Below are 8,952 nucleotides of genomic sequence, written 5' to 3' on the forward strand. Positions count from 1 at the left end.
CCTCCAGTGAGTCACCAGCCAGCCATTCCTCCCTCCTCCTGCCCCTCCCTTCCCTAACCCAGTCCTGGCTGAATGTGGGAACTCCAAGCTCTGCCAGGAAAGACCAGAGTGCCTGGGCTTTCTGAAAGAAGCAGGAGTGAGGGCCCAGGCCACCTTTAGCCTGAGAGTACAGCAGGCATGTCCAACTCCCTGATGTGGAGCCACAGGGAAGCTCCTGAGAAATGACCCAAGATGTGACCCCCATAAAACCAAAACCAAAAACAACAAGGGCCGAGACTGGGTTCTATATCAAGATGCCCTGGGCTTGGGGGTGCCCAAGAGGGACCCCTTACCCCAACCAATGCTACTAGCAGCTGCCCTTATTCTCCAGCCTCCTCCCAACCCTTGCAGGGGGTGCTTGGGCAGCACTTCCCACAAAGAAGTGAAGAAGGGTCAAGCAATGTATCCAGTGTCAAATCTATGCTGCACACCTAGACTGCCCAGTGCTTCAGCCAGTCTTTTTTTTTTTTCTTTCTTAAGCCAGTTTGAACTAAGTTTCTATTACCTGCCATTGAAGGAGTCCTTGGATATACAGTCATTCATGTATTCCATAATGCATTTAACTATTAGGCAGGTGCTAGGGCAGAGAGATGACTAAAATCAAGGAGCCTGCATTCCAATAGGGAATCACTGCAGTTCACTGTACTAAAGATGCAGTGAGGGTCACCTGGAGGCACCTCAGAGACATGATAATCCTGAGTCCTGAAAAATGATTAGTACTCCCCCAATAGACAGACTGGGAAATGTGGCTCCTCCCCAGCCTGCGTCCTCCTGGCACTGCCTGTCTGCCTCTCAGCTGAACTCTTTGAAGAGGTAGAAAGTGTGAGGTTCTAGTCCTAGTTCTGACACTTTACTGGGCAGTCTTCAAAGGTGACTTCCCTCTCTGAGCTCAATGTTTCCATCCATAAATGAAGAGCTTTGCTGGATGCTATTAGAACTTCATTAGTGTGGTTAGCCTTTGTGTACTAGTTAAGGTTAGCCAATTAGGTGCCATGCAGGTCACATTGAAATGTACAAAATCACTATGACAGAAATGACAAGTTTTCCTCTTACACCTAATCTTTTCTTCTTCTGTAGAATTTTTAGTTAGGCACATGGCCGATCAGCTAAAGACTACATATACCAGCCTGCCTTGCAGCTAGCTGTGGTCATATGACCATTTTCTAGCTAATAGGATGTGAGAGCCACTGATGTGTACAACTTCTGGATCATGCCCTTAAAGAGAAGGCATGTAGCCTCTTTTCTCTTCCCCCTTCCCACTGGATTTTCTTCTGTAGAATTTTTAGTTAGGCACATGGCCGATCAGCTAAAGACTACATATACCAGCCTGCCTTGCAGCTAGCTGTGGTCATATGACCATTTTCTAGCTAATAGGATGTGAGAGCCACTGATGTGTACAACTTCTGGATCATGCCCTTAAAGAGAAGGCATGTAGCCTCTTTTCTCTTCCCCCTTCCCACTGGCTGGAACACAGATGTGGGGCCATGCTGCCAAAGGCAGCTCCCTAGGGATTGTAGAGCAGCAAGACAGAAGGCTCCTGCAGGGCTTAGTATCAGCCCTGGACTACCCCGACTGTCACATGGGTGAGAAATAAGCATCTATTCTAGCATAAGTCACTGTTGTTTTAGGTCTTTCTTACAGCACCTGAAGTAACTAATTCAGGGAGCCATCCCTCCTTTACTTTCCTTCCTTCTCTCTCCACTCTGCTTACCCCATGAAAATTGCCACTACTCAGAGCAGCAAAAGAAGCCACATATAATATAGGTATTTCAAAATAAGAACTGGACACTCTCTCATTAGAGTCACGTTGGTGCCTGGCCCAAATTTGAATTTCAAAGGTAGACATGATGGGCTTGTTTGTATGGGAGGGAAGGGCTAAAAGAGTAATGTCTGCCTCTCAGCTGAACTCTTTGAAGAGGTAGAAAGTGTGAGGTTCTAGTCCTAGTTCTGACACTTTACTGGGCAGTCTTCACTTGAACAAATAGGAAGGTGGCACACATAATAATATAGGGATACCTGGAAAGGAAGCATGTATAGGGGGAAGAACAGTTCCTAGTGGGCTTGAGCTATGGATCATCCATGCCAGAATGTCTGATGGACTCCTGAACACAGAGAGCTGGAGCTCAGAACAGACAGGGACAAGGAAGCCATCCATGCATTGGTGGTCACAAAGCCAAAGTTGGAATCAATGATTAAAAAAGACAACAGTGTACCCAGCTGCCAGCCCCTTTCTTGCGCGCCTCCGTACCTCCGCACTTCCACACCTCTGCACCTCCTACCGGACTCAATGCGCTTTTCTCTTTCCTTCTAGTTGTAGAATTTCCACTCAGCCAGCCTTCCCATGGTTCTGGATGATATTTGTTTTGTCTTTTAGTTGTAGTTTTAATGTGGTTGTGCACGGCAGCAAGTTCAGGTGTTTACCTGTGCCGCCATCTTGGTTGTCTCGGTATGAAGTTCTTATCTGTGGGTTGTGCATGCCTGTAAATATTGTATATAAGAATGTCTCTGTTGATGTTTTGTGTCTCCTTATTGTTTGGTTTAATTTGTTTAAAGACGGGGCATGTCCCGCTTTGGGGGGCCCAACTGCTTGTGGCAGGGATTGCGGGAACTTCCCAGCAGCTGCCAAGAGCTCTTAATCTTGAGGACCCTTCCTGCCCTCCCTCTCAGGGCATCAACAGCCAGAAACTCTTAGCTAGTGAGAGTACTTGTCTATCTATCTATAATGTAACTTGGTTACTGGTGTTCTTTGCTTGCTTTCTTATCTTGGGGGGCTTAGTTTTCTCTTCACCATTTTATAAACATAAGGAATCCTCACTCTGCTGTTTGGGCTTTGTGCCACTCAGAACCCATTTGCTGTGCTGGGTTAGTGTGAGATAAGCTTCTAAGGCTAATGTCCCAGTCCACCCTTTTGAGAGTGCTCATTCATTTACTGTAGGGGTTTCTGTTTCTGTTTTTGAGATCTCTTCTTATATGCAAGATTTCATATTCTTAGTCTACTCAGAAAAAAATATGGTAAATAAAACCTTCTAAACCCCCTCCCCCCAAGTCTTTTTCCTAGGAGGACCAGACCTGCAGAAGTGCCCTCCAGGAGGCTGTGGAAATTGGGCCACTCCCATTTTATAAAGAAAAATAAAATAAAATAGTACTTTCACATTAAAGCCACTGAAGGCTGGTGAGTTATCCTTGTTACAAATTTGCCAAGAAAATGCCTTTAATTGGCTTTAAAATCTCAAAGTTGTTAAGACAAAATAAATATAACTAAAATGAAGGGTATATGATAAAGCTTTTTCGGTGATAGTTATATGCCTAAACATAGTTTTCCAAAGTCTTTGGTAACTTAAAATTTTTGGAGTTTTCTGGGTTGAATAGTAAAAAATTATTAAATATCTAGGTATTTTGAAATAACAGTGTTGGGTCTGATCAAATAATTGAATCAATACCCCTCCTCTGGGAACTGACCTTTAGGCCACTTCACAATGGACATTCCCTTTCACTTAGACCACATTCCATTTTGCTAAGACCACATTCCACTTGCTAAGACCATTATCCTTCCCCTCTGGACCTTCCTAGGATCCAGACCTGCCCAGAGAATTCTCCGCCGGAAAAAAGCCCTCCTAGAGTCCTTTAAAATCTCTGACTCCCCAATTTTGGGTGCTGGCACTATATGGGGGCTCAGCCCATCTGGTATCCAGATGACCTAATAAGTTTATAATCTCTTACCACTTTGGTCTCGCGCATTTCTCCTTTGGCTACTCTAACAAGCAGGACACTGAAATATTAATCTGAGTTTGCCTCATATGGAGAATCTAGAGGATGGATTTGAATCTGTTAATGAAGAAGTCTTGTATTTTATTTGAAATAACTCTTTAAAATATGAATGTATTGCTAATCTGAGGAATGTTACTTACATGTCACCTAAAATTAGGGCTTCTAAGGGTTAAGAATTCTAACTAATTGGAAAGAAATTATGATTTTGGTGTAATAGAAGGCACGAGGCATAGAACGGTTTGTGAAAATTGTAGAATGTTTGTAAAGAAAAATGTTAAAAGGAAGTTATATAAATGACACAGGCCAGTAAACCAGGAATAGGGAAACAGATGATTAAACAGCAATTTGGAGCCATCCAGTAAATCCTATCTTCCCTAAAACAAGGATACTTAAGAATAAATTATTTGCATTTTGCCAGAGGGTAAGTAGCTTATATCAACCTACTCAGGGAGATAGATAGCAAAAATCCCAAGGACAAATGAAGTTAGAGAATAAACCTCAGGAAAATGTTCTTCTTAAGGTACATGGGAAGCTTTGTCAAATAAAGAAATAACTATATTATGCTTTCATTTATAACTCTAATTTTTATTCTGGAATATTGTGTTTTTTAGGAAGGACAAAATTGCATGTCATCTACATCATAATCAAATCCATAACCATGTCATTTTAGAGACAGTGACTGTTTTTTTATAATGCATTTGAAAAAAATGTTAAATCTTCTGAGGGATCCATGGAAAGGATTCTGGCATTTTCAGATCATGCCCTTCGAACTGGATGAAAATTATTAGAACTCCTAGAGTATCTGGATTTATAAAAGTACTGGCAGGGAAAATCAGGAGAAACAAAAATTTATTATGAGACTGAATGAACTGTATATGCATACAGGGTTTTTGGTTGATTACTTCCCATCCACCCACCTTCCCCCGCCTTCCTTCTGAGATTCTGCACTCTGTTCCATGCTTCCATGTCCCTAGGTCCACTCAGTTTATTTTGTTACTTACATTCCACATATGAGTGAGATCATGTGATACTTGTCTTTCTCTGGCTGACTTATTTCACTTAGCACAATACTCTCCAGGTCTCTCCATGCTGTCTCAAAGGGTAAGAGATTCTTTTTTACTGCTGCGTAGTATTCCATTGTATAAATGTCCCACAGCTTTTTTATCCACTCATTTACTGATGGGCACTTGGGCTGTTTCCAGATCCTAGCTATTATAAATTGTGCTGCTATGAACATAGGGGTGCATACATTCTTTCTGATTGATGCTTTGGGTTTCTTAAGATATATTCCTAGAAGTGGGGTCACTGGGTCAAATGGCAGCTCCATATTTCATTTTTTGAGGAAATTCCATACTGTTTTCCATAATGGCTGCACCAGTCTGCATTCCCACCAGCAGTGTACTAGGGTTCCCTTTTCTCCACATCCTCACCAGCACTTGTCATTTGTTGATTTGTTGATGGTAGTCATTCTGACAGGTGTGAGGTGATACCTCATTGTTGTTTTAATTTGCATCTCTCTGATGATCAGTGACTTTGAGCATTTTTTCATATGTCTCTTGGCCATCTGTATGTTCAGTATCTATTTAGGTCCTTTGCCCATTTTTTAATTGGATTGTTTGTCTTCCTTTTGTTAAGTTGTATGAATTCCTTATATATTTTTGATATTAACCCTTTATCAGATGTAGGTATCATTGTCAAATATGTTCTCCCACACAGTGGGCTCCCTTTTCGTTTTGTTGATGGTTTCTTTTGCTGAGCAGAAGCTTTTTATTTTGATGTTGTCCCATTTGTTTATTTTCTCCTTAGTTTCCTTTGCCCTAGGAGACATATACGTAAACATATTGCTATGAGAGATGTCTGAGATTTTGCTGCCTATGGTTTCTTCTAGGATTTTTATGGTTTCACAATTTACATGTAAGTCCTTTATCCATTTTGAGTTTATTTTTGTGTATGGTGTAAGTTGGTGGTCTAGTTTCATTTTTTTGCATGTATCTGTCTGATTTTTCCAACACCATTTATTGAAGAGACTTTCTTGACTTCACTGTATGCTCTTGCATCCTGTGTCAAATATTAATTGAGCATAATGGCTTGGGTCAATTTCTGGGATCTCTGTTCTGTCCCATTGATCTATATGCCTGATCTTGTGCCACTACCAGGCTGTTTTGATTACAGTGGCTTTGTAGTATAACTTGAAATCTGGTATTGTGATTCCTCTCACTCTGTTCTTCTTTCTCAAGATTGCTATGGCTATTCGGGGTCTTTTTTGGTTCCATAAATTGCTGTTGATTTGGATAAAGGCAAAGCAGCCAGTGCAAGCATTTTGGAGGTAATGATATGTGTACAAGTGAAAATGCTGCATACTGACCTCCTAAAAGCCACCCCTGGATCGAGTGCTGAAAGTGATTCACTTAAGGCTAGTAGCGGGTGTTAGGCACATTCTTGGGTTCCATTGTGTCCCACTTTGGTGCTTTTGCCCCTTTTGGTGATTTTCCTGTTATTTTCATTGTAGGTTTCATGATTAATGGTCCTTAGTTTCCAGTAAACTTCCTCACCCAATTTCCAGTGGACCGCTTACACCTGGCCCCCACCAGCACCTGGTCCGACCTGTTATTCTGACTGACCTTTACAAGAGACATAAATATCCCGCACCCGCTACTCTGCCCTGCTAATGCCATTTTGGTCTCAGCCCTTCTGCTAGCAGATGTAATAATAAACTTAAAATTCTTTACCTCTTTTGGCCTCGTGTGTTCCTCCTTCAGTGACCCTAACAAGGGGTAGTTTGATAAATTTAAGAAAAGAAGTGGCATTCACAGTGTAGTGAGGCATGGGGAGGCTGAAAGTTCTAACAAAGCAGCTGTTGGTAATTTCATGACAGAATTTCAATACATAGAGGCCAAGGGATTTGTTCCCCAACAAGTGTTCAATTGTGATGGGACAGGCCTCTTCTGGGAAGAAATGGCAAAGAGGACCTACATCACACTGGAGCAAAAGTCATTGCCAGGATACAAGCCAATGGAGAACAGGCTGATGTTATTGCAGTGTGGGAATGTAAGTAGGGACTTTAAATTGAAGCATCTACTCATCTACCGTTCTGAAAACCTAGGAGTTTTTAAGAAAAATAATGTGTGGACAAAAAGGGGTCACATGTTAACCTGAGTAGCCTAGGGAAGGCCTGCATGGTGGCCTTGCAAACTCTGGAGACCTCAAGTAACCACAAAGAATGGTCTAAAACTAAAACTTTTAACTAAAAGCAGTTTATAGTAGGTAGTCATGTCCTACTTTAGATTCTCCCCTGATAAAAGTCAATCTTTACCTAAATAAGCCTGTCTGATGTCTTTTGCATCTATGATAACATATCATTGGAATGTCAGGGTAACTTGTAATCCCCTTTTCCGGACCCCTCAGGGCACAACCAAATGTGCCTGAGCACAGGACAAAGACCATAAATTTATTCATTGTTATTGTTATCACTAGAGGCCCAATGCGCGACATTCGTGCACTGGGAGGTGTGGGGGTCCCTCAGCCCGACCTGCACCCTCTCCAATCCGGGAGTTTCTGTCTGTCTTTGCAATCATATGAGCGAATTGTCTGAGACCCCAACTCAGTTTGGTTTGTTGCTCACAGAATAATAGAGGGATTTTTTTTTCTTTGCTTCATTGGTGGAGATTTCCTGGAAGTTTTAGGATATCTTCCCTTTAATTTTTCCTAGACACTCTGATTTTACTTATGTCTCTCACCTTTGCTTTCCCTCCATCCCCCACCGCAACAGTAACTTGCTCTAGGCTCACTTTGCTCTGGTGTCTAGGATATCTGTCTGCCACCAGAACTATGATTCCCAGCATTCCTGGTGCTCCCCGCGCTCTGGGCTTCCGCTTCCGGTCCTGGGGCTGCCACAAAACTACTATTCCCAGAATTCCTGGTGCTCCCCGCCCTCTTGGTTTTCCCTTCCTGCTCTGACTCTGTCCCATGGCCTCCCACTCTGCCAAGTTCTCCAAGCCATCAGCTCTCCCACTCTGCTCTCCGCCCGGCAGCTTGGGGGGAGCGACCGAGGGAGCCATGTCCTCCCAAGCTGCTGGCTCTCCCGTTCTGCTCTCCGCCCAGCGGCTGTGTATGCAAATTAACCCGCCATCTTTGTCAGGTTAATTTGCATACTCACTCGATTGGCTGGTGAGTGTAGCGGAGGGATGGTCAATTTACATGTTTCTCTTTTATTATATAGGATGTTAATTGTTGACTGTTAACTATCCTGTATGCACTTAAAGAAGTATGTCTATCATTTTACTTTTTATCCAATCTCAGAGGTCCCCCCCACCTCTTTGCTTTATCCAGCCTCCCTAATCTATGGATTTCATGTAACCCACTTAGATCTCCTCCTTTGATTATCCTATATAATAAAGAGGTAATATGCAAATTGACCACCATGCCCTCACACAAGATGGCCACCCCCATGTGGTCACAAGATGGCCACACCCATATCATCACAAGATGGCCACCACAAGATGACCAGCAGGGAAGGGCAGTTGGGGGTAACCAGGCCTGCAGGGGAGGGCAGTTGCAGGGGACTGGGCTGGCAGGGGAGGGCAGTTGAGGGCAATTGGGCTGGCAGGGGAGTGGTTAGGCAGTGATCAGGCCAGCAGGGGAGTGGTTAAAGGGTGATCAGACAGGCAGGCAGAAGCAGTTAGGGGCAATCAGGCAGGCAGGCGAGCAGTTGGGAGCCAACAGTCTCGAATTGTGAGAGGGATGTCCGACTGCCACAGGGATCAGGCTGTATAAAGCAAGCAAGGTGAAAAACTGCCATTCTGCAGAGCACTATCCCAATACATTGAGATTCTGCTTCCCGGCAATTGTTGACAGTTTGGCTCAAATAAACTCACAAAAATTCTTTACAGGTTTAAATGTTTGTTTATTTTTTATGTTAACAAATGTCATAAAAAACAAAGTGAATGCCATGTGGAGGGCTAATAGCAAAGCTTGGGTGACCTTTTTATTAAGTGGATTCATGAAGTATTTGCTCCAAGTGTGAATAAATACCTTCGAAAAAAACTAATACCACTCAGGGCATGTCTTTTTTTTTTTTAAATAAATCTTTATTGTTCAGATTATTACAGTTGTTCCTCTTTTTCCCCCCCATAGCTCCCCTCCACC

Source organism: Myotis brandtii, unplaced genomic scaffold, assembly GCF_000412655.1.
Source record: "Myotis brandtii unplaced genomic scaffold, ASM41265v1 scaffold74, whole genome shotgun sequence".
Lineage (NCBI taxonomy): Eukaryota > Metazoa > Chordata > Mammalia > Chiroptera > Vespertilionidae > Myotis > Myotis brandtii.